The 26,671-nt window shown below is 44.3% G+C and overlaps 1 protein-coding gene across 1 annotated transcript in view; it reads left to right on the top strand.

Annotated features, from left to right (window-relative positions):
* Window positions 1–26,671, top strand: part of LOC8040188 (Down syndrome cell adhesion molecule-like protein Dscam2) — a 292,425-nt gene that overhangs the window by 101,147 nt on the left and 164,607 nt on the right. The window lies entirely within an intron of this gene.

The following is a 26,671-nucleotide window of genomic DNA, read 5'->3' on the forward strand; positions in this document are numbered from 1 at the left end:
GGCCTGGCCTACATTGTGAGCATACTTGGGTAGTAATTCAATTACAGTAATTAAATTACTGTAATTTAATTACTTTTCCTAGTAATTTGTAATTGTAATAATTACTTTTGGCTAAAAGGAATTGTAATTGTAATTTAATTACTTTTTAGCGTCAGTAATTGCTAAATTTCAGGCACAATTACAATTACTTATGCAAGATTTTGCGGCGGCGGCGCTTTTTCCCCCTGGCCACGGAGACGACAGCACAGCCAAAGCGACAGGGGAGAGAGTGTCTCCCAACCTGCTCAAAAAAGAAAAAAAGAGGGATGGGAAAGGGAGGCTGGGATAGAACGGAATGAAGGATTTTGTAGACTGTAAAACGATTTAATGAAGAATTTGAGAAATAATTTGATAAATGAGGGCTACATTCGCGTCCGTTTTCGTTCCTGTCGTAGTTGAATCTGACTCTTCGTCTCGTTCGCTTCCTGTTGCTCCTGTTTCTAGGGGTCTTTCTTATTTCTCATTCTTACACGGGGGCATCGGGGGTCGAAGTCGAGCTGGTTGGCTCCGATCACATCATCCCGTCGAGGCGGGGAGGTTCGAGGTTCTCCTTACGCGTCCTCGCCGCTAGCATATTCGCTTATATATTTCAGTCAAGTTTGGAATTTTTTTTGTTCATGAAATTATTCTCTTTTCTTTATGAGTTTTTCACGTCCTTCTTCTCTATCTCGTACGTTGGTACCAGTAACAGTAAGTCGTGCTACTCTAGCATCGAGGCGAAGAAGCAAAGAAGCAGCAGGTCTCATTAACACGACTCACCCTGCCTTACTTCCAACTGTTGTTGCTACACTGCTCTTCCTTCTCCCAATACTCGTCTACCTTTCTGTATAAATCTTCATTATTTAGTGTTCGCTCTACCTAACCCTTTTAACCGTTTGTCAGCCTGATTGGACGAGATTCCAAACCTTATAAACCACGGCTTTAAACTGTAAGGAGCTTGTTTTTACGTTTGTTGTTCGTTGAAGGCTTCTTTTTTTTTTATTGACGGCTTGGCTTGCACTTTGTTTTTACACCTCTATCGTGACCTTCCACGCGTTGTCCTCTCGTCCTTTGCCTGTGGAACCGTCCCGAGGCGCACAGTGCTGCTTTGCATTGAGAACCTGCAACAGCCTTATCTACAATGGAAAAGGAAAAGCTGCCGGGGCCTTGTTACGAAAAATTCTTTAAACAGATTAGCAGCAATGTAAATACTATAATCGTGAGGAGCAAACTCTCCGTACCGTTTCTGAAAACAAATTCAACAAACCGAAAGGCGACCTCCAATTTGCGGAAACATTTTCAGGTAGGCAACTTTTTTGTCACTTCGAATAATACTTACAGATATAAAAAAAATAATTATAATAGCTCGTCTATATCTTCCAGCTAAAACACGTCCAAGCAAATCATGAAATCGAGGCGTCCAAGAGGCCGCAGTTTCGGAATAATTCGCAGGTTGTAATTTTCGCGACGCGGTGCAGTCACAATATAGATTCCAATGTGTTCACATTTTTTTCGCGAATTGTAGGCGATTCGCGAAATTCGCGAAAATGAAGTCGTTTACAGTGTATCATGAATTTTTCGAGGCTGTTCTTGCCATGCTAAATTGAAATCGGTCTTCTTTATGAGACGCATAACCTCGATACAATCATTGCTATCCTAATGATTAGCTACATGACGATCCTAAATTTATTATCTATCTCAGGAGCTTTTTGGGTGTTACCGGGCACTGCATAAACCCAGAATCCCTGGCAATAGAGTTGCTGCTGTTCTGACACTAGTTTTGTGGAAGCGACCACAGTTTGTGTGCTATGGTTACCCACATCCGGCATGTTACAAGTCCACAGACAGGGAGAGGTAGCGAATGATCGTGGCTGAAATGTTTTCGTAAGTTGGCATATTCTTTAAATGTTTCACGTCGTTTACAAGTTTCTCTTATTAGCCATTTTTACCTGAGTTTTATGATACCAGTACTGTCGCATATTTGTTTCCATGTATTATATTTAAGTTTATGTTTTGCTGGTTTGAATTGGATACCATTTGGATAAGCTCTAAGGAGATTCACCTCGCACCTGTGAATTTGTCTGCATTTTTACTTTTTGAGAATATATGAACGCAGGAGTTCATTACTCCAAACTATTAAGTTCTATAATCCCATTTAACAAATTTCATAAAAGGAAAGTACAAAGCGCAACATTTATACAGTGGCCATATAACTCGTTTACAGTTATATGGCCCAAGGTGGGGGGTAACTCTCAGAAATAAGTAATTGTAAAGTAATTGCATTACTTTTAAAAAGTAATTTGTAATTGCAATGAACTACTTTCGTGAAGTAGTAATTGTAATTGTAGTTAAACTACTTTGGGAGCTAAGTAATTGTAATTGTAATTAAATTACGTTTTGAAAGTAATTTACCCATGTATGATTGTGAGGATATAAACGAATATTTTTTTAGTCACTGTCTAAAACAAATGTGCCTCTGGTCAAAATGTGCTTAGCACCGCCGCATAAACTTCCTGAGTGAATGAGTCTTTCATTATGTTGAGGACGTGTCTAAATGATAGTGCCATTTTTTTTCATACCCAAGCAGCATATTCCACAGTCGCACTTTATAGACCTTTCCAGTGGCAGTCTCGAACGAAGCGTTCGAGATTGCCAGAGTGTAGGTGTAAAACTGCGAGAGTGTAAGTTAAGTTATTGGACCTCCCGGTGGAGAGGGAGGCAGGTTCCGCCCAGATGTTCTGGAGCGCGGTGGCACGAACGTCGCTGAGTGACGGGTCGACTCACTGGTTGTAGAGAACTATGTGCATTTCTTTACACTAGTTACAAGTCCCAACTCGGGAGGCCATCCTGCCTCTTCTAGAGTCTTGACCCTCATTCCCGATTTCTCTCAATCGGATCCAATCCAAAGATCTATCCCTGAAAATCCTTTGGCACTCCTTCTGTAGGCTCGTAGGGACCTCCTTTCCCCTCAAGGACCGACCAATCCCTTCAAATTCCGCTACTCCCACGTGGTACACCATTACCCAATGGTCGGCGAACTGTCAGCCTGGCGCTCCAACCGCCAAAAAGCAAATTCCTTCCAAAGTCGTCCCCTGCATTTTTCCCAGTCTGGCTGGCGCCAACGGCTAAATTACTACACCGGGCAAAAAGCGGCCATCTGACACTAAGTGGCGAAACTCTATATACAGGCAGATTCGGTTAAAAGCCACAGGCATCTCCAAGCGCGGGCTCTCCCGGTCTCGGTCCGAGCAGACTCCCGAAACCCGAGACGTTTTTTAACGGCCAAGGGGGAACCGCTCCCACCTCTCGGCCACTCTACCCCCGCGAGTACTCCCTCCAAATCGCCTATACCGACCTAAAAAGCAAAAAAAAAAAAAAAAAAAAAAAAAAATGCCGACGATACTTTGAAAAGTTCTAACAAAAGAAAGCACCTTAATTAATAAGCATGATTTCTATATACTTAACTGTGTACGTCAGTGTTGCCCGACTGCGCTGGGCTGGGGATTTTCTTGTCAGTAGACTGTGGCAGCCCGCGCATCCGCAATTCCGGACGCTGGTGGCGGCTAAACTCTGTCGTTTTATATTTTGTTTCGTGTTCTATGGTAAATAGAATTTCTCGAGGTTTTTAAGAAAGCATTGTACTAATTTTTGGGAATAAAAACAAATGAATGAAAGACATTTTTGGTTGGTCTGTGCGCGGCGGAACAAATGCAACTAGAGTGTTTGTTCCATTTTATGTTTAGTGTTTTATGTTTTTACGGCACCATGCATTCATTTGTGTCAATCTGCGAAAGCCTAAACTGTCGAAACTATTTGATCACACAGGATAGCGGAATTGCATGGGTATTCCCCGCTCACAACATGAAATTCAACGAGTTAAATAAATCGAACAACATAAATTGCACGTACCCCACGGTGCCACGTTATCCGAACGCGATTTAAGAAAGGTCTCAAATAACAGAGCAAATGCAATATACAGTGTCGACGATAGTCACTTCACAACGATCGGACGCAATCCGGCTTGTTTTGGTGCACCTTTGGAAGAGCTGCTTTTTTGCACCGCTCCAAAGCAAATGAAGGAACGCGTCGATTCCGTCCCCATATTCCAACCCAAACCTATCAGCTGTTTTCCGCCAAGTCTGGGAACATAGCCGGGAAGGCTTTTCTGAGATTATCTCAGCGGAAATAATCCTCAAAGAATATTGAAAGGCCGGCGTCGTGGCTTTTTGACGTTCGCCCTCTTCATTCGTTTCCTGCAAAGGCCGAGCAGGCTACGAGCCCCGGTATTTCATGGTTCTCACAGTGAAATATAACAGAAATAGGGTAAACATCCTGAGCAGGCAAATTAAATAAAGCTCTCAAGAAGAGTCGGCCAACTCCGAATGCACAATGCAGGTGGGGAGTCGCGCTGACCGGCTTTCCACAGCTCAGGTGGGTGGCACAAATTTCTGGCTGATAGGGGTCGCTCGAGTCGCAAAATGGCGGCGGCCAGAATGCTCTTTTTGCAAAGGTCTATACACCAACACGCGGTGCTGAGTCACGCTGCTGTGGTGGCGCTGCTATTGACAGGGCGCATGCGCAGACACCTCACCTTCAGGAAATTTAGTTTCTGGGCATGCGCAGTGCCCGCACTTCGGTTTGGGAACTGCGCGTTTTCTCACACATCGTGTGGGTTTGTTTGGAAACGGCGCGTCAGCCTAAAAAATCAAGAGCGTGGACTATCAGGCGTATTTGGAAAAGCTAAGGGCTGCAAACTACAAAGAGAGCTCGGTGAATAATTAAAATTTAATAATTCTTAGACCTAAAAAAAGTTTGCGGTGTGACATTGAGCACACCATGTTTCACCAGGCTGAGTGTCACAGCAATTACGATATTTTTTTACATCTAATCATGCTTTCAAATTCCGTCGATCACTGCGATTGACTCTTACGAGTGCTTTATTGAAATAAAGACGTTTACAGCACCCTGTAACGCCGAATTAGAGCGCAGCTCTTGAGGAGGAGGAGGGAAGGGTACTGAGGGGAGGGTATACCCCTCCTCCTCCTCCTCCTTCACCTCCTCCTCCCCTCATCCTTCAAGCTCCTCCCTCCTCTCCTTATTCGCCCTCCTCTCGTCCTCGTCGTCCCTCCTCCTCCCCTCTTCCCTTCTCTTCCCCCTCCTTCTCCCCTTGTCCTCCCCCTCCTTTTCCCCGCGCGTTGCATCATAGGAAATGTCCCGTAATGCACCGAGCGGTTATGCCGACGGCGACGGCGAGGCCGAGCTACGGTGCCTGGAACGCGTCTCCGACTGGGGCCCTAAACTCGTCAAACGCAAAGTTGCAGTCGAAAGTTCACAGAGCGCGCTGATTGGACGTTGGCGAAAAAAGTGCGAAGTCATCGTCATGATAGACCAATCGGTGTGCTCCGTCAACTTCGGCCCCAACTTTGTGTTCGACGAGTTTGGGGGCCCTGGTGTGTTTACCGGGTCCAAAAAAGTGGTCCTTCGATTTCCGCCTGATGACGTCATAGAAGTGTCATGCTGTCGCCGGTCACGAACCTGGCGGCGTCCCAATAGCTGTTGTGTATGTGGCAGACTCCTGTTCTGCTGCAGCTCGCTCTCCAATGGGGCAGTCCACGAAAGCTAAAGCAGCCGGAAGTTGGGACGCCCGGAAGTTGGGACGCGTTCGCCTGTGGTTTTCGCCAGCATTTCTACGACCAATCGCCAGGATCGCGACATGCAACAGCATGACACTCCGGCTTCTGTGACGTCACTTGTTGCCACTTTGGGACCACTTTTGATGTATGGGCGGGATAGGACGGTAAACACACCAGTCGGAGACGCGCTGCAGGCACCGTAGCCGAGCCGCTCAAGTCGGAAAAGGGCGCATAAGAGCTGCGCTCTAAAGAGAAATGCCACAGATTTCATAGAATGTAATAGGCTGTTACTGCCCCCGCATGATTAGGCTGAAACGCCATGTCAGGTGTCGACAAAAGCTCGTAGACTCTCCAGGCGCACATGGAAATGTGCTCCGATCGATCCGACCAAGGAACACATCGGGGTCCACCAGATATATCGACTACTGACATCTTAACGCAATGCCTGGCTTATGTTCACGCTTCTATACTTCGTTCCAGCTTAGGTCTAGACGCAGCCGATGCTACTGGCACGAGCTCCGGGCTTTCAGCGTCCCTGCGAAGCACGCGCGCTCGTGCAGTGCCGGCACTGTTCAGGGCCACATGCTCGCGCTTGTTGCATCGGCTTCGTTTGAACTTGAACTGAAACGAAGTATAACTCCGCGTTCTTCGGCGTTCTGTGGCCCTAGTCTACACGGTAGGACTAAGCGGGACGGGGGAAGGGGGGGGGGGGGGTGCGGGAACAGGGACATTACCACATGCTGCGATTGACGATCTCCGCACTGCTGACCAACAGCGGCAGGCGGAGACGTCCCGGTCCCACCGTGTAGGTTAGGGCCCCTGATTGCTTAATGACGCGAGCTCATTTCCCGACGAGTGATTTTAAGATGCTTGGTGCTCACCAAGCCCAGAGTTTCTTGGCTTGTCTGTGACTAAGTGCAATGATATGGTCACTGACAACTTAAGAAACGCGTGGCGCGGCGAGTCCAGGGTATTCCCTTATCACTCCGGAGCCAATCACATTGCGGCATGAGTTGATAAGAAAGCCAAAAAAGAAATCACGCATCGAAATTATGATAATAATAATAATAATACTTTATTTACTGAAAAGAAATTTTATACAAGATAGCGTACTGGCCCACGAAAGCAGAAATGCTTGTGTGTGGGTCCAGGCAGCCAACAAAACACTGCATACATCATTACACATAAGGAAGAACTGTGCACTATGCAAACGATATCAACCTTTTATCCACAGGTATTACCAGCGAGCGTTTGACACCATTTTTTGACTTTTAGTTTCACCGCGCGAATGGATGTTAAATTACTTAAAGTTTCTGGCAACGCGTTAAATAATGCAGGGATGTAATATTTCCTTTCTTTTTTACCATAATTTGTTAGAACTTTCGGCAACATAAATCTCTCTGTACGCCTTAGACTTCTTTTCTTAACCTCGTATTTGAAATCATTTTTATAATAATTACTTGCTATTGCTACATATTTATGAAATTGATCGAATGAGAGTATGCCAAGTGCCTTCATTTTTTCTTCCAGTTCTAAGCCATCATGGACTGAACCATATGAAACGTTATTCGCAATATGCTTTATGACCCTATCAATTCCCTTTCTTTTGTACCCTGAACAATTCCCGTATATCGTTATTCCATACCGTAAGATTGACTCCCCTAGAGCTCTAAAAATAGACTGTCGTAATTTTACACAGCATGCACTTTTTAGTTTGTATATATACGCGGATACTAAACGGAGCCTTCTAGTAATATGTTCTAACTGCTGTCTCCAAAGTACGTGCTCATCAAAAAATATACCTAAATATTTGACTGAAGACTCATATGTTAATGGCTTACATCTGCAGATTGATTGATCTTGCTCATGAAGGTGGAGATATATGTTTGTCTTAAGTTCAATGCGCTTATGAGGGTTACGGAAACATACTAGCTTAGTTTTTTTGGTATTTAGAGAAATTTCGTTACTTGAGAACCAATCTATTAATAAGTTTATCTCACTCTGAAAAAGAGGAACCGCTTGCTCGTAGTCATAATGTGGTAATAATAAAACGGTATCGTCGGCATACTGAAATATTCTAGACTGCAACGGTATTGATCCTAGGTCGTTTACATAAATATTAAAAAGCAAGGGGCCTAAGGTGCTGCCCTGCGGCACCCCACATTCGATTCTTACTTTTTCACTTGTATTGTGACTAATTTTGACCATTTGAAATCGGTCTGTAAAGTAGTTTGTAAAAAATCGGTTAAAAGGACCTCTGAATCCGTGCTTTTCGAGTTTGCGTAATAGAATTTTGTGGTCGAGTGTGTCGAATGCTTTAGATAAATCCACAAACAAGGCAAGCGCTATCTTATTATTTTCAAGTGTCTCATGTACACAGTCGGAGAAATCTTCTAGTAGTGAAATCGTACTTCTTTGTTTCGCTCGTACTTCGTGAAATCGTACTTCTTTGTTTTGTTTTGATACGCCGCGCCGTACGTTTATTAAGTTGTCGGTTTCTACAAAAGTAAAAACGCTCGCGAGGTTGCCTGGAGACATTTTCTTGAATCAGGGTTTCGACTAATAGTGCTCTCTGTCCTATCATTTCCAGCCTGGAATAGCTATTATCCGCTAAGCTAGAAACACGTTGTCATCGAGAGAAGTGTGGTCTTTCAACAAATAGGTGACGGTGTTGATTTCACGAAGCAAAAGCAACGTAGGGCACTCTTCTATATTCTTAGCTCGTTCTACATAGAACAAAAAAACTTTCCTGCATTTTTTTTTTGTTAGCAGTGAGTGCAGCGTTTTTCTTTTTTGGTTGAAACACATGACCAGAAGTCAGAAGGCTCCAGTTACAACCTCACCACCTTATATCTTATTTTTTTGGCAGTTGTCTTATTCTGTTATGTGGGTCACAGATTGAGTCTATTCAGCTGGATATGAAGATGTGCCGTTTTGACAGGCTTAACCTTCTTGCCGATTATTAAGATGCTTGAACCCGTCTTTTTATTTATTTTTCAGCTATCCTGTCGTACTGTTCGCAATTATAATTCTCCGACTAATGACGCTGTGCCTTTTGCTTATATAAAATAAAATCTTACCGCAATTATAACCTTCGGCTTGACAGCGCGGCGCCAATTTATACCACGTGCATCGTACAAGAGTGGAGCAACAAAGCGATCGCCCTCCTAATATTAGGTTAACTGATCAAACAATCAAGTGATACATGAACAACTAAAAACAACGCCGTCAACAAAACTAAAAAAAGAAAGGAAAAAAAAAAAAAAAAAACCAGCACTGTCGCTCGGGGTCGTGCCATCAACTTGATCGCGTTCGGCGATAGCAGCCAGCATTGCATGCGCGCTGTCGCTGCCAAGCGTCACCACCTAGTGGACACGTAGCGAACCATCGGTAATTCGATTTGGCTGGAAGCCTAATTCAGGCCTCTTCTCCTGTCCCGTGTCGCTGCGATCCTTTGCATTTTTATGTTGTTCTTTTCAATGAAGCGGCAAGTACCTCTGCCGTCGGTTCTCTTTGTACCGAGCGGCAATTTCGATTTTTTTTTTTTTTTTTTGGTACGTTTTACTCGAATACAGACGCTACCTGTTCCCGTGTTTCAAGCTTTGTTTTAGTCCCTCTCGTCTTTCGTTGGTACGTTCGTTCGTCCGCTTCATTCGTAATTGCATTTTTGATGCGGCCTCAACGGCGCTGTTCTAGCCCCTTTTAGCGGAGGGGTGTACTAGTGTTAGCACCGGGTGAACAGAGTCCAAAAAGCGAAGTCGAGGGATGCATTAGCCTGATTAAGGGAGCCCGACCCCCCTTCCCCCCTTTCCCTCTCCCACACTTTCCGTTGCTTTCACTCTGGCGTTACTTACTTCAATTGGTCCCCTTTCACGCCGCACGTTAAAAATAATAATAAAAACAAATAAAACTCTTTGTTTTCGGAAATTCGCTTTCTCCTTCTCGTGCGCCTTGTTTTGTATCCGGAAACCCAGAAGAGCGCGGGGGTATACATTTTTCTCCGTTCGGAGAGAGACGAGCGCTGTTTCCGGTTCTCCGGGCTGCATATTTCATGGCTCGGAAGAGGAAAGGGAAAGAATGGGTGATGCGGGATGGCGGCGCGGAAGGATATGTAGATGGAGAGGGTCCGGTGACGAATGGTGAGCTCGGACGGAGCAGCGCCTTTCTCCGCTCGAGGAAATGAATCGGTCTCCGCGTTGGAAATCGCGTTAATCCGCACTCGCAAACCGCGGTGCTTCAAGACGCCCGCCGCGTGCGCCAAACTCGGTGACTCGTCCGAAATAATCACTTTGCATCTGTGTGTGTTTGTGAGTGTATGTGTTCGAGTTTCGTCCGGCCAAGTATAATGTGTTGATTCGACGACGCGCGTTTACTTAGCGAAGCGGGCGTCGCGAACTGGGCGACTTCCGTGTTCCGTTTTTTGTTCGGATGTATCGTGCAGTGAGTTTTGATGATTGCGATTGTTTTCGGGTCGCGGGTCACTGACCCGAAGCGCAATAAAGTTGGCGTATGTAGAGCGTGGTTTAATTTATCGAAGTCACGTGTACATCTGGGGACGGAGAAGCAAATGGTGAGACGTGCAATTGCGCGTAGCACACATGTGGTGTAATGGACGCTATCAGCATGTACGTAGTCCGTCACGCAGACGTAGATTTGTCCGGTAATTCTGAGGAATTCGGGAACAGAAACACTCACGAGCGTGCCGGTTCAACACTACATAGAATAAATAATTACTCGAGAAAACGTCATGTTAAATTTTTTGCCGAGCATGAAGGCAGCCAATTGCGACGAACAACGAAATGGTCGCACAAAAATGACGAAGCTCAGAATATTATAACACTAAAAAAATGCAACGTTCAGAGGGACAATGAGCCCTTCGTTTCACGTGCTCACTGTATTACGAACATTACGCTTTTGTAATCGGAGTGCATTCTGAGCTTCGTCTCTCGCTGTAATTCTTTCTTTGTACTCTCTGATTGGCTGTCTCCGTGTTCTGCAGAAAAGTGAGCCCACGGGCCTTTTTTTATACCCCGTTCACCCCTAAGCTGAGGCTGCGGTGGAAGCTACGTCCTCGGTGGACCAGTCATACGCCTCTCTTTCGTGACGTCATCACGTTCCCGGCCATACCCACGCGCGTAGAGCCGGGTCAAGTGATAAGAGAAAGGCGACTGATTGGTACGGCGGGCGCGTAGCTCCCAACGTAGTCGCAGCTTAAAGGTGCCCTGAGGAAGTTTGTAAGATCGTTTAACTATGGCAGTAATTCACTTTGCTACCTCTAAGCACTCTATAAAATTCTAAATCATGACAATGCGTGGCCGATTTCCCTATTAAAAAAAAAAAAAGACAGTCAAAGATTGCAACATCGAGGTCATTTCTGGCGATGGGAGGACCATGTTCCGAAACCAGGACGACTGTCAACCAATACCGAGCGAAGGATCCGGGCGCCTCCGACCGGTGTAACCGCGGAGTGATATCTCGAATGCGCGCGGTTCGTTGCCCATACAACCCGGACTACGATTTAACCCAGCGAGCGCGTGGTCAACAGCTGACGACCGCACACATCCCTCCCGCGAAAAACAACAACAAAAAGTGGAAACCGTTTACAACTCCCTGTAACACCGAATTAGAGCGCAGCTCTTGAGGAGGAGGAGGGAAGGGTACTGGGGGAGGGGGGGTCAAGTGGCCTGGGGGGGTCACGTGACGATGCCGATGATACCATCAGTGACGTCACTGATGACGTCATCAGTGGCGATGACGATGCAGATGCCGGGGACGTCATCAGTGACGTCACTGATGACGTCATCCGTGATGATGACGATGACGATGCGGATGCCGGTGACGTCATCAATGACGTCACTGATGACGTTATCAGTGATGATGGCGATGACGATGCGGATGCCGGGGACGTCATTAGTGACGTCACTGATGACGTTATCAGTGATGATGACGACGATGCGAATGCCGGTGACGTCATCAGTGACGATGACGTCATCGGGGAGGTCACGTGACCTCGGCGGGTGGGGTCACGTGACCCTGGGGGGAAGGTCACGTGACCTCGGGGGGGGGGGGGTCACGTGACCTCGGGAGGGAGAGGGGTCACGTGACCTCGAAGGAGGGGGTCATGTGACCTCGAAGGAGGGGGTCACGCGACCTCGGTGGGGGGTCACGTGACCTTGGTGTGACCTTGGGATGACCTTGAGGTGACCTTGGTTACGCCGACGCCGACGGCGACGCCGACGCCGACGCCGCTCAAGCCGGGAACGGGCCCCTAAGAGCTGCGCTCTAAAAACGAAATTACAGAATAAGAAAAAACATAGTGCGCTATTTTTGAGAAGATTACATGGAGTTTTCATTGGCGGTCATAGCTATGTACGCAACTACTGAGCGAGTCTTGATGGCGCGCTTCCGCAGTTGTTTTGCATCGCGCATTCTCCACCATCAAAACTGAAGGTTTTACCAGCCTATCAATGTGAGCTCATTTGAGCATGGGCTCTAAACAGTGCCCTCATATATGGTGTCCAGTGAATGCCCGCTATTGCACTATTATGTTCCCTTTCCGCGAGAAATTATGATTTTTCAATGACGCTTGTTTGCTTTTATGGCATCTACAACATAATGCACATTTTGTAATAACAGCGCTTGCAATCTCAACGGAATGTGCCGTTTCCATTGTTCACATGTCGGCCCGGCTGCCAGAATAATGCTTCTTCCATCGCCCGTGATGACTTCGGTGCATTCGGTCTTTGATTTTTTTTTTAATAGGGAAATCTACCGCGCATCATTATGATTTAGAGATTTCTAGGATGCCTAGAGCCCGCAGAGCGAGTTATCGCACACATTTAGGCGATCTCAAAAAGCTCCTCAAGGCACCCTTAAGGACGTAGGGAGTATAGAGCCCTTGAGAAACCTCCTCTTTCTCCAAGCAACGTCATCACACTCGGATGAAGCCAACTGCTCACTTGGGCCCCGGCCCAACGAGCATTGATTTGGCGCCAGGCCCTGCCGACCGCTGACACAGCGCTCGCCTCTAGTCTATGCAACGAGAAACTAAGGGAGAAGAGGGGACGACAACGCGGCTGGAACGTTAGAGCGTCCAGATCTGCTTAGAATGATTAGTGGGTAGAACTAGAGGCTACTGAATGTTCCCGGAGTACCGGAACTCCCGAGCTTCGTTTCAGGACCGAGTAGCGGCGCAGCAGTCGCGCTCCAACCGATCCACAATATGGCGCTGCCCTGTACGGTCGAAGCGCGTGGAGTGTAGCGTTCGTTCTCGTGCGAGCTCCCCAATCCACTTTCCTGGTCTGTGGCGACAGTGGTTTGTTTTAATTAAAGTCGTTTCCTTCGTTCCGAACGGTGCCTGACTTGCTCCTCGCTGTCTCGTCTCTCTTTCTCGACTCGAAACACATTGAAGTTGAGTGTTAGGTTTGGCGTCTGGTGCATACATTTTTGAAACGCAGCACAAGTGCCACCGAAGCGATCAAACGAGCCGGCAATCTTCTTTGGCGAACCAGATTAGCAGCTACTTGATATACACAAAGAAACCCAAGAAACTCAACGCGCCTTCCACTCGGTCCTAACTCATCGATTTCCAGAGCTCCCACCCGTGCGTACCTGTCTTACCCGTGGAGAGGCGGAAACGTTGTATTCACGTTTTTTGTTGTTTTGGACCAATCTCCAAAATGGCCGATTGATTACTTTCGCCACGGGCTAAACCAGCCGATCAGAACTGAATTCTGTGGGATTGAGTTTCGGTAAGCAGACTGAGGGGAGAATTCGGTACTCTTAAAACATTCACCGACTTTATAGCAACGTTATACTAAAACACTCAGATGGGAAACTCACCCTTGAAACCCGGACCGCTCGTGTCCACCGAGACCCAACTAAATACGATAACAGCGTCACCGTTTAGCAACTGTTCAAAACATGAAAGTTCATATATATTGCTACTGCGAAATGGTACTGCGAGATGGCGCCACCCGCCCTTGCGCGTCTCGACCTGAACCGATACGCGCAGACGTGCAGTTCCCGGAGTGGCCGCATGTGAAAGAAATGGAGGCGTTGCGATCGCTATTAGTTCTGTTTTCGAGTACGGATCAAAGCCACATTTCCAAAGCAGGCTTTACGCCAGTTTCCCAGCTGAGTTCTTCTAGTAACGTTACTTTATAGGAAAACCTAAAACTAGCTGCTTTTGTTTCCGTTGCACTCGCCGAACCCGTTCTAATGCGAAAAACAAACGCCGGACGTTGGCGTTCCGCCTTTTAACGCGTTCGACGAGTGAAGTGGAGACAAAGGCAGCTGACTTCAAGCCTACCCACTAATCGTTCTAATCGGAGATCGCGGCGTTCTGACGTCCCTTCGTGCTTTTATTTCCTCTCTCCCTCAATATTTCGGCGCATATCTGCAATCAATCTCACTGTAAAGACGCGGAAAGGCCAAACTTCGTGTCACCTTAACTCCAGACGAAGCCGACGCTACGATCTAATGGGACCAATCAGACCGCGTCAAAAGCACACCATCATGTTTTTCGTAATGTTTCTGCGTGTGTTCTGTGATCGCTGAGCCGATCATAAACAGAAAGGTCCTAGTGAATTGAGCTTTTCGGGCCGCTTGAGTTGTCCCATTAGCTCGTAGCGTCGGTTGCGTCTGAACTTAAACTGAAAGAAAGTATATTGCACGGCTTTGATTATTTTAGGTAGCTTTGAACAAATACACACTTAAGGAGGGTTTTCCTGTTCACTCCTACCTAGAGGGATCGTAGCGTCAATTACTGCAATCGAGAGAAGACGATTAGAAAATAACGTAATAAAAAAGACACAAAGAAAAAGTTTGGTCCCTTAAACAGCGTTTCTGAAGAAGGGTGATTTCAGATATGATCGACCAAAGGGTGGCTGGTCGACATTTTTAAATCAACGGATGTTTTTGATATGCCATTGCCTAGTGTCTGGTATAAACGAATCCGCACTTAGTTTTGACTGGGAAAAATATTAGGGGACAGGAAAAGTCGCACGGCATGAGGTGGTGGACAGTTGCATTAACGCGCACTGATGGATGGGGGCACGTTCGAAAGTGAATAACCAAAACGATAAAAGTAGGCGAATCTCGATACTTTTTAAAAACAAAGTATGGGTCTAGTTAACTTGTATTATGTAGTAATAATATTTATTTACATTATTTTTTTCTGTATAAAGTTGCCAAACATGCATTCTTGAACGGCAAAGTGCAAAATTTGGAGGTCTGTACATTTCATGAAATAATTTAGTCACCATCATATACTTTTTAGACAGTGTTCTAATTATATATGAATATTATTTAATGTATACATATATTCGATATTTCAGTAATACGGTAGTCGTGATATATGAAGGGAAACCTCGAAAAAAAATTAAATATTCTGATGCAAATAAAAAAAAAAAACAAAAAAAACACCACCTTCAATTTTTTATAAATCTGGGTACTTTGTCATACATTATTTCGGCATTAATTTTTATTAAAACATGTTGAATTATTTCATTGAGAAAGAAGACATAAGTGCCAAAAGTAGGGTAATTTTTCAAAGCCTACACGTATGAGTGTAGGCAATGAGACGAGAAAGTGACTCTGAGTTCCAGTTGCATGAAACTAGTACAAACCTTTTATATATCTTTATTCAGATGAAGCCATTGATGACTATAGCAATCGTTCACAGAGTAAAAGTGAGGAGAAACTACTGTGTACAAAGAAGTATCATATTGCGGACTAGTGATCCGAGAAAAGATCATGCAGCTATCGGTCACTGGGAACTTTGTTTACTTTATTGCCCTGCGACACTATATGCTCCTCTCTCTTCCCCTCTCTCTCTCTCTTTTAAATATATATCTCTGACTTATATCTAGACTAAGAACATACTCGAGCATTAACTTTCTTTGTGAAAGTGTTTTGTGGCTAGCAACAATCATTTCGTCGTGAAGATCACGATTATGGCGCAATGGTTGTCGGAAGTAGCAGACGGCACTTCTCGCTAGTTCGGGCAAAACGGCCGATGCAATCTTTTTCTTTCACATTTCCCCGCTCGCTGTCAAGGATGAGGGGGTTCGCTTCAACAACAAAAATATGGCCGCCGATGCCTGTTTACTGAGCAGTCGTGCCTGCCGCCCTCCCACTCGCTGGCGTCACGGGCGATAATATCAGGCACCGAGAGACAGCAGAATCCCCAAATACTCGATCCCCGCGTAAATAGCGTAGACGCTGTCGCCATTATAACCTAGTAAGTCCATGATTCCCTAAATATAGGACGACTACCGTATCAATGAGATATGTGGTGTATATATATATATATAATAATAGCCGTATATCAGTAGAACAGTCTCTGAAAAGTATATGATGGTGATTAAGATATTTATTTATTTTTTTATTTATTTATTTATCAATACTGCCAGCCCTTTTAGGGCCAAAGCAGGAGTGGATGATACAGAAATATTGGCACATTTGTCTCTGATACAAATTAAAACAATACTTGTGTGCACACACTCTTCTTCTAGCGCACACAACCATAACAATAGCTTAACTTCTAACAAAGCAATATCACTTAATACAAAACATTGTCTCCTTATACAATTCAAAAACACAGCAAGTAGAACATTTTAACACTCAAAAACCACATCTAAGGCATTTGAAAAAATGGAAAAAGAATCAAGATTTACTATTTCACTTGGAAGTTTATTCCATAATTCAATTGTACGCACAAAAAAAGACTGTTTGAATGCATTTATTCTAGCATTAATAGGTGCTACCATCTTCGAATGGTGTAAGCGCTGAGAGTGAAATGTTCTTGGCTTTAGGTATTTTGAGCCATCTATTTTTAGGAGGTTATTATATATCTGAAAAAACAACTTCACCCGCTGACATGCCCTTCTGTTTATTAAAAGCTGTAAATTTGCTTTTGTTTTAAGTCCCGTGACCGACGTGGTCCGTCTAAAATCCGAAAAGATTACACGTGCCGCCAGTGATTGTACATCTTCGAGTTCCTTAACAAGACAGCATTGCCAAGGATCCCAGACCGCAGACGCATATTCAAGGACAGGCCTAATAATGGTTTTATATGCTAAAAGTCTAACCGAGGGAGGAGCTCCGCCTAGCGTTCTTTTTAGAAACCATAGCTTGTTAGTTGCCCTTTTTCGAATGTATTCCACATGTTTGCTCCATTTTAAATCACTTGCGATAATCACCCCTAAATATTTATAACTCTCAACGTTCGTCAGCTTGAAGCCACAAACAACATAGTTGAATGTCAATACAGTTTTTTTAGTTGAAACATGCATGTACTGCGTTTTGTGAACATTAATCATCATGTTATAATCTTGGCACCACGACGCAATGCCTGATAATGTGCTGCTCAAATTTATCTGGTCTTCGACTGAATATACGGGTGTGTAAATTACGCAGTCATCTGCAAACATTCTTATTTTTATGGGGCCGCTAGTTGAAATTGAAAACAAGCTGTTAACATATATCAAAAAAAGTAAAGGGCCCAAAACCGACCCTTGGGGTACTCCAGAATGAACATCTAACAATCCCGAGAAGGCACCATTTACATCCACGAATTGCTGGCGATTTGTGAGATACGCATTTATCCAGCTGATAATATATGAGAGGACTTCAAGGTCTATTAATACTTTAACTAGTTTACGGTGAGGTACTCGGTCAAAGGCCTTTGATAAATCAATAAACACCGCATCCACCTGGGTTCTGTCATTTACATAGGTTGATAATTCGTGATAAAATTCAATTAACTGAGTCACTGTTGACAGTCCCACACGAAAACCATGTTGGCTGGGGTTAATTGTACCTTTTGATTCGAGGAAAGAAACAAGGTGTTTATTTACGATATGTTCCGACAATTTACAGGATGCACATGTCAGAGAAATGAAACGATAGTTTTCAACCGAGTCACCTTTTCCACTTTTTTGACGGGAACAACTCTAGCTACTAGCCAGTCATCCGGTAACACCGCATCTTGGATTGATCTAGTGAATATGCATGATAGGTATTTGGCGACCCACTCAGCGTACTTTTGGAGAAATGCGTTAGGTAAAGCGTCCGGTCCGGGTGATTTTTTAGCGTCAAGTGATCGTAACAACGACAGTATACCCTGCTCAGATATAAGACTGCTTACGTTATCTCTGCATGGGATTGCATTGTGATTACCTGACTCTCTTGTAAACACAGATTGAAAATACCGATTAAATTCAATCGCGATTTTTGCCTTGTCGCTCACTGAGTCGCCGTTAATGCACAACTGGGTGATGCTGCTTCTCACCGGTGATAGATAACGCCAGAACTTTTCGGGGGCAGATAAAAGAAATTCAGGTAATGACTTTGTGAAGTACGTTTCTTTGGCTGACTTTATCATCCTTTTTAGATTACCAGCCTGCTCACAAACATCATGCGAATGGTGCTTGCGGAGCCTTTTCAATTTTCGTTTTGCGTGTAAAATTTCCCTCGTGATCCATGGGTTTTGGCGTTTAATCTTTTTCTTTTTTTGAGGAATAAAATTAATAATGCAATGGTTTACTGCAGATCTAAATCTTAACCACATTTCATTTACATCGGTCATCTGATCGAAGCCGTCGAAATACTGCTCGAGATGGTCAACTATCGACTCGTCATTCGCCCTTTCAAAATCGTAGTACATTTTCACTTGAGCCGGGTTAGCGTGACACACAGACATGTTACACTTGAAAAATACCATTTTGTGATCAGATATGCCGTCATGGACAAAAACATTGCAGTCATCGAAGTCGTTGCTAATAAACAATAGATCAAGTAAAGAACATGACGTGCCAGTAACACGCGTGGGTTCTGTAACAACCTGACGAAGACCACGACTGAAAGCGAGCTCAAGCAGCGACTCAGACACATTTGTACCCAGGCTAGCCACACCATCCTGAGACCAACTTACATTGGGAGCGTTGAAATCTCCTCCTATTACTAATTTAGTTCGAGCATTAGTGTTAGCGATTAAGTAATCAATTATTTCTGTTAATTCTTCTGAGGACGACCCGGGTTTTTTGTAGACAGTCCCGAGTGTTATCCAAGCCCCGAAAAAGTTTAACTTGCACCAAACACTTTCTGTGTTACCAACGCGTTCCATTAACTGGTAAACAAGGTTTTCCTTTATAGCTATAGCAACCCCGCCACCTCGGGAACATCTATCTTTGCGAATTAACCTGTAGTTAGGCGGTACCACTTCACTGTTTTGAATACCTTCATGCAGCCACGTTTCTGATATCATAATTACATGTGGGTCGTAAGTAAATATTAGCGCCTCTAGTTGGTCAGCCTTATTCACGATGCTTCTCGCATTTAGTGATATCAGCCTTAGCTCCTTTTTTTCTGTCTCGTCACTTTGTCATGCGGCGGTATCGGACAGGGGATGGCTACTCTGCCCAAGTTTTACTTTATCATTTTTTTGGTGATCCCAGATGTAAACTTCGCCGTTTATTTTCAGCTTATCGTAGGACAGATACACCTTATCACCTTTTTCCCTGTTAGATTGCGAGCTGCCCCAAAGCAGCTTTCTGATGGAGCGTACCCGAAATGAAAAGTCTTCACCGATAGATATATTCGTGCCTTTCAGCTTTCTTGCATTTTGAAGTATTACCTGCTTTTCTCGGTAATCCATAAGTTTGAGTATGACGGGACGTTGGAAGCCTCTGCGAGGCTTTCCTAGGCGATGAATGCGCTCGATAGTGTTTATCGTTACTTCTAATTTTTGTTCGAATATTTCTGTGAGTACCTTTTCGTTTAGTGAAGACGGATTTTCATCTGAAGGCTCATTTAGTCCATATATCACTAAGTTATTTCTACGCTCTCTGTTTTCGAGATCATCAATTTTTTGTTCCAGAGTGTGAACATGTTTTTGAAATTCTTCTGCCTGGGCCTTTATGAGGTCTTCGTTTGACGTAACCCTAGCGGACAAGTTCTCTAATTTTTCCTCTAAACCATTAGTACGCTTCAGGAGTGTGTCTACATTAGCACTAATTTTTATCAATAGCTCGTGATCAGTTGGCCCTGGGTTTGACTCAACGTCACCACAAACAAGAAGACTTAAGACACATGCACAACACTTCATCAGAAGAAAACAACACTGTGGGCTCGGCACAACAACTAAAAAGCGATTACTAGTTCTAAACGACTTAAGTACCCTTTTCCAACTAACCTGATAGAAAAGAATGCATGGTTTAGCCATGGTATCTTGTCGGCGAGTGCCGAACCCACTGGCGTGCGTCCTGTCTGGCTTGGCTCTTATGGGCACCGCTTGCAGCGCTGTTGTTGACGAAGGTTTGCAGAAAGGCGTTTCTTCCAGTTCCGGCACGTGTCGCTGTTCCAGATGCGATGACAGGCCGCAAATGCTGCTCCCTTCGAAGGCTCCGTAGTCTGCCTTGATGGTGCGATCTTTACGGCTATCAGAAGAGCCGGGTTCCGTGCACAACAGCAACATGGGGATGACCTGATAGAAAAGAATGCATGGTTTAGCCATGGTATCTTGTCGGCGAGTGCCGAACCCACTCGCCGACAAGAGATACAGGCCTCCAAATTTTGCCATTTGTCGGTTGAGCAGCTATGTTTTGGCAATTTTTAGAAAAAGATATATAATGTAAATAAATATCATGACTACATATTACAAATTAGCTAGACCCATACTTTGTTTCTAAACAGTACTGGGATCTGCCTAATTTTATCGTCTTATTCGATAACTTTGAAACGTGCTACCTTGATCAGTGCGCGTTAATGCAACTGTCGACCCCTTCATGCCTTACGACTTTTACGTTCCCCCTTTTTTTTTCTGGTCAAAATTAAGTGTGGATTTGTTTATACCAGACATTAGACTATGGCATGTAAAAGCATCAGTTGATTTAAAAATGTCCACTAGCCACCCTTTGGTCGATCTTATCTGAAATCACCCAGAATGCATTCCACTAGGTTTCGAGTCCCATGACCCCGGACTGAAACCGTAACTGTAACCCCAACCGAAAATGGTTTAAGATATATTTGTTCTTCGATAACGCCAATGAGAACGAAACCGATACTTTAATTCGATATTAACGGTAGCCGTAACAGTAAACGTAACCATAATGTTTTAACCAGCATTATGGTTGTAAATGTTGTAATAATAAATATGGTGCAAAGCAAAAATACGCCGCAAACCTAGAAATCAGGTGCCTCTTATGGCAATATGTGGCACAGTGGCCTTGCCATGTAAGCAAAGTCGTAACGCCAGTAAAGAGGCTGTCGCGTCCACAGCGACCAAAATCGACAGCGACACGCGGGACACCACGAACACTTGCTCATTGTTGCTTGACGAATCTACTTTTCACACTGCTTGCATGCTTCTGTACAGCAACCACTTTCCCCTTTGACCTTCGCTGTTGTTGTTTCGGTAATTATGGACTTAACCAAAGAATGTTTTGAACGAGGTTGAATGTTCAATCCAGTGTCTGTCTCAACCCTGCAGAAAAAGCTCCGCTTCCAAACTAAAAAAAAAGAAAAGCAATGCTCTACAAAAAAAATCCCCACTTTTTTGGTATTACAGACAGACACAGAGGAAACTTGTGCTCCTTTAACCGCATATAGTTTCTCTAAATCTTCAAGTCCAGCAGTATGAACAAGATAGGGTCACTGGCACTGCGGCCTTCAATGTGGGCGAAGCCTCTCCTGCAGGTCTTACATTGCAATGGAGAACATAGTGGAAGATAATTTAGAGAGGCTTCCAGCGGCCAGTTGTAACCAGTCTTGGGCAAGTTACTTTTAAAAAGTAATACGTTGCAGTTACAGTTACTTTCAGAAAAAAGTAGCGAAGTTACCGTTACAGTTACCGCAACGAAGAAGTAACTCGTTACAGTAACGGTTACTTTTAAAAAGTAACGACGTTACTTTTTAGTTACTTTTCTATAACACAAAAAAATTAGAAAAACTAGAAAACGCCCCTCACAACGATTTATTGCATAAAATTAAAAAAAGTACGCTTTTTACTTCATATTGTAACTTAGCAGCAGTTGCTTCTCGAAGTTAGTGTTTGAAAGCTTCCACGCCAGAGTAGTGGCGCAAATCAAAATGCGAAACATGGGCAGTGCGGAGTAGTGGCGCTAATCAAAATACGAGACATGCGCAGTGCCCTCCACGTGTATTGTTGTTTCACAGTTGATTCACCCGATTAAAAAGCGTTCGCACAGAAAAAAAGAAAACCATAATTTAGATCGTGCTTCACGATCTATGTGCAAGCGCGTGCGTAAAGATAATTAGATATTTTTTCATGAAATCTAGACGTCGCTATATTCGTGTCGTGACTCGCAAGGAAGAACGTATTCACAACTTTGTGCAAGTCCAACTTGACACTGGAAATGTCGGAATAGACGATTTGGAAAGTGCAAGGTATGGCTAAATTGCACCTCGTTCAGTGACATATTATTCATAAAACACCGGAAAGTAACGAAAAAACGTAACGTCGTTACTTTCATCGTTACCTCAGAAAAAAGTAATAGAACTGCAGTTACAAGTTACATTTTTAAAAAGTAACTCGTTACAGTTACAAGTTACCAAAAAAATAACGAAGTTACAGTAACGCGTTACTAGTAACGCGTTACTACCCAAGACTGGTTGTAACCCTAGGAAAATAAATAAAAATACCCGTAAAAACATGGAGTCATTCATAAAGTTTAGACAAAGCTGCTTCTCAACAAAAAAAGAGACTTTTTTTTTTTTTGCATGCAGCAGAACATAACGAAAGACAGTTTGGAAACAGATTAGAATTGGGGACACCCCATGGCAACCAATTCAAAAAGTAGCTTGGCATGCGGCATTCGAACCGTGGACGTTTTGGTTTCCGTAAATGCAACCGAGCAGCTATATTTCTCGGTTTCTGCCCCTGTCCTTGTCAAAACTACCTTTTATGCTTAGTTTTCACATAAAAGAGGAACTCAAAAGGATTCTGAGATCGACTATGAATAGTGACACCCACCCAATGGGTTCTAAGCATCTTAAAAAAAAACGGAAATTACAGTCATGAACGGCCGATTTTTCTATTAAATATCCAGTCAAAGTTCGTGACTCACCCCTCCCCTTGCGCCTAGCAAACACCATAGTGCGCTGTCGGACGGAATTTTCGGCAATGATTGCTCTGTGAAGTCTTCTACAGTCAAATAGTTTACGTTTTAGGGGCAAAGCTCCTTAGGGTCTAGCCTTGTCCGTCCGGCGTCCGTGCGCACATCGATCTTGCTCGTGCTGGTGCTCGTGAGCTCACGTGCTCGTGTAAAGAAAAAAAAATATGAAAAAAAAAAACAATGGTTGCGCAGTCGACAAGATTCGAACTTGTGCGGGGAGACCCCAATGGATTTCTAGTCCACCGCCTTAACCACCCGGCCACGACTGCGGGACGAGTAGGGGGCTCTGAGATGTGGTAGTAACTCAAGAGCTGGGGATTTCATGGATGAAACGTTGCATGTAGCCGCTTAACGTCTATACAGGAGAGGGCGCTGCGGTCAAATGCGTATATAATCATGTTAAATTTTGCATGCATTGGCTCAACGTTTATAGACGAAAGGGCGCTGCGGTCAAATGCTCAAATGCGTACATAACCACGTTCCATACCACACATTCTCTTTCTGACATGGATGAAAACGAACGAAAAGCTCGGCATGCTTCGGTTCAGCGTCTACGCAGACAAGCACCACCAGAGCTTCGCCCCAATCAACATCATTCACCACGCGGAGATGCGGTCATTTTTATCAAAGTGTAAGGCACAACGTGCCGAAAAAAGGTCAATAATAATAGCGTTCAAAATCTGCACACAATTAGCTATTTTTATTTGTCAACTTTTGTGGAGGTAGTAGCCCGAGGATGCCCCCCCTTCCCCCCCTCCCCCCTCTCTCACCAAACAAAAAAAATGCCTGCGTATTTTAAATTTGTATTGCTGTGAGTTTACTTGGACTTCTTGCCACCTAGAAATGGTCATTTCTATTGACCCAACGAACAATACGCCATCAAAAACAAGCTTAGACTTTAAAAAAAAAACAAAAAAAAAAAACACTTCAGTGTCCCTTTAAGTTCGAGCGCAGTCGGCGCTACGAGATGATAGGGTCAACTAAGCAACAACAGCAAAAAGCATATAAACTCCTGTACACACATCGTATCCGACAGCATTAGTCAGTATTTTATTATAGATAGAGTTTGTTTTTGTTTGTCGTCACTTCGAAGAAATTCTTTTCCACATTAATATTTTTCATCGCGTGTCGGGAAACATTTGATCATTGTTCTGGCAGTCTTGCTAGGGCTCCATTAGCAGTGCTCAGCAACGTCGTATGGCGTCGACAGAACCGCGGAGTGGGGCTCCTCAACAAGAGGGCTCCGCGCTGAACCGTGCAAACAAGGGGCGCAAAAGGAAGCGCTTGTGTGCCAGTATGCTCCGTTCGTCCGTAAGCCGAAAGTGCGGAGGAAGCTACAGGCTCTTTGTAACCAGACATATACGTTCATCTTTGTTCACGTGATAATGCTCTCGCCCACACCCAGGCGCGGAGAGCGAGGTCACGTGAGGAAAGGGAGGTTGTTGATCGGTCCGGCAGAGCGCGTTGCTCCCACCGCACTGTCGTCCTTCGGGGTGAAAAGAGCAGGCAAACATCGCGGAACTTCGGCAAACGATTGGACGTAACGGCAAAATACAGAGACGGTAGCTCCGCATTTCTCCAATTCCACGCGTTTTCGAGCTCTCCGCCCAATCCTTGTTTATCTTCGTTTATCTAACCGCGTTTAGTTTTGAGAAGCTTACGCTGCCCGGCCTTGCGTGTTTGTTTTCTTTTTTTTGTGTGTGTGTGTGTGTTGTGTACGATGGGGGTGTATGCGTGCGTAAAACCATTTCTGGAAAATATGAGAGCGTGAATCTTAACACTAAGTTCTGGGAATTTGGAAAGTATACCGTCGTACCGAAACCCGAAACGTGAGCAAAAAAGTACAAAACACAAGGTTGACTGCTTCGTCTGTTTTTTATTCTCCCATCTCAGGTTTTAGTATGTTTCTTAACAACCAGCCCGAATGCCGGTTAACGCTGCATTCAAGTATACTATGGCATAAAAATGGCCGGAATGAAATTCGTCTCCTGAGGCGGTCATCAATCATCTATACGAGAGAAGCAGAAACAGAACGATAATTAACGTCCAGGAAATGCAATACATGCAATTTAAAAATGACAAAATATATTACGTTCGACTATTATCGAAGTTAGTAGTAGTAAGTAATTGACTCGGATTCTCACGAGCGATCTCAAACGATAGAAATATGTGAATTATCTAACAAAAAAGGATACAAAAGAAAACTCCGGCATTTGCGTAGAGAGGTATTTAAATAGCTCTTTTAGTTTCACATGGCTGGCAGTACACTGAAATAACGCTTAACAAGAAATTGAACCTCGATGCGTTCTCGGTTTTCTCGATACTTGGAAGACATATATATATTTAACTAGATTAATTTGTAGACTCAAACATTTTGATACCTATGGAATTGAGACAACCCAAAGTAGGACAGAGTAATCGCAGCATGTGTTCCCACCAAACTCGTAAAACGTTTAGCTCTTTTGGGGATCAATACTAATTTCCTTAGGGAACTATGGACTGTCACTTCAAGACATAAAGGACAGTTTTCCTTTTGAGTTAATCCAACTTTACCTTGGAGATTCTGTGCTTTGTGACATAACATACACTATGAATTTTGGACACTTGCATTTTAAACCTAGCTTTACATTGTTCGTGGTGGTGACTCGCAATTCTATGGGCGCGTAATAACGCACATGGGGGTGTGCTTCATTATTTCGCATTACGGTAACAACGGTCAGTTTTGCCACAAACGCTTGACAATGCGGGTGTAGAAACCTATGTAAGTCATTCGTAATGATGCATTGAGTATCCTTAATAAAAACGTTTTACGTATTTCTCTCGGTCTCCAAGCGTTTTACGAATCTCTGATCGCCAGGGAAGAACCTTTACCAACCAAGGGCAATATAGTTTTTGAAAATATTACTCGCGAGTGCTTAATTTTTTTAATTAATTATAGTTCATCGTGAGCTCACGATATCTGTTCCAAAAGAGAGACAACGAGAATGATACGGGAACCAATACTAAGCTCGCGTCATATATGTTGGGTTATACATCGAACAGTAACATAAAAGAGCTATCTCAAGTCTCCAGGCGAACGCTAAAAACGAATAAAAAGGATATTTAAAGATAAAAAGAGCCCTAGAAGTGAAAAAAAAGTAGAATAAAAGATCACACGGGAACGAGGAAAAGACGGCGTACAAGTGGAATTGGAGAAAAAGCGGTGGTTCCATAAACCGAGGCTGCTCCGTACGTCGAGCATATATCACACTTAGCCTGCCTTTTGTGGCCCGGAAATATAGAGCTTCTAAAACTGGGATGGAAGGACGGAGGGGAAGAGAAGGAAAGGCGGGAGAAAGAGAGGGACATTGGGGAGAAGAGTGGCACAATCGTCAAAACGGCTTAATCCCCCGAAGGTTCCGCGTCCATTGTCGGAACAGTATTTTGTTACACTTAGCGTCAAAGAAGCCCCCAAAAATAACGAAGAAGAAACTATAAAATAAAAATTTTGGGCGTACTCCGAGAGCTGGAGAGGAAAAAAAAAAAAAAAAAGCGAAGACAGAGTACGCGAGCATCGGCAATGTGTCACTTACGGTGTGGATTGAGACTCATACGTTTCTGTTTTGTTTTTTGTTTTGTTTTTTCCTCTCATCGGCCGCGCACTTCTCTCAGCTTCCGACCGTACTTCACCGGTGGGCTTTGGTGCTTCTCCGTTTGCAGAATGCTGCGTTCTCTGTTCCTGACTGTTTTTTGTTTCTGGTTTCGTTTTCTCGACGTCCGGATTCGGTGGTGTGTTTGCGCCTCCGCGGGCTAAGAGCGCCGGCGCTATTTATGGACCCCTCCCTGCGTTGGCAGACTGCGGGGCTCGGCGAGGCGCGTATTTCCCGTTCCCGCCGCCGGGAG

This window comes from Ixodes scapularis, unplaced genomic scaffold (genome assembly GCF_016920785.2).
Source record: "Ixodes scapularis isolate PalLabHiFi unplaced genomic scaffold, ASM1692078v2 PGA_scaffold7__128_contigs__length_106722199, whole genome shotgun sequence".
Lineage (NCBI taxonomy): Eukaryota > Metazoa > Arthropoda > Arachnida > Ixodida > Ixodidae > Ixodes > Ixodes scapularis.